Source organism: Heterocephalus glaber, unplaced genomic scaffold (assembly GCF_053883595.1).
Source record: "Heterocephalus glaber isolate CG9 unplaced genomic scaffold, H.glaber_assembly_v1.0 deba00000281, whole genome shotgun sequence".
Classification (NCBI taxonomy): domain Eukaryota; kingdom Metazoa; phylum Chordata; class Mammalia; order Rodentia; family Bathyergidae; genus Heterocephalus; species Heterocephalus glaber.
The window spans coordinates 31,002,953-31,003,310 of record NW_028258139.1 but is presented as its reverse complement, the minus strand read 5'-3'; positions in this window follow the sequence as shown (position 1 = coordinate 31,003,310).

Here is a 358-nt window from a genome sequence, read left to right as displayed (position 1 = left end):
CCGCCGGGGGCGAGCACGGCGCACGCCCCAGCGGCCGAGGGGGCGGAGGGGCGGAGGGGCGGAGGGGCGGGGAGCGCCAGCCAGGGCCTTGGCCGCCGGCTGCCGCGCCTACCCGCGGCTGGGGGATCCGCCCGGCCGCTACCCTGAGGGGCCCGCCTCGGGAGGTGGGCAGCGCCCCGCCCTCTGTCAGTGGAGCCCCGCCCCGGCCGCTACCCTGAGGGGCCCGCCGCGGGAGGTGGGCAGCGCCCCGCCCTCTGTCAGTGGAGCCCCGCCCCGGCCGCGGAAGCCCCGCCCCGCGCGCAGCGGCCCCGCTCCGAGCCGGCGTTCGCTCGGCCTGCGGGCGTCAGGAGCCCGGCGC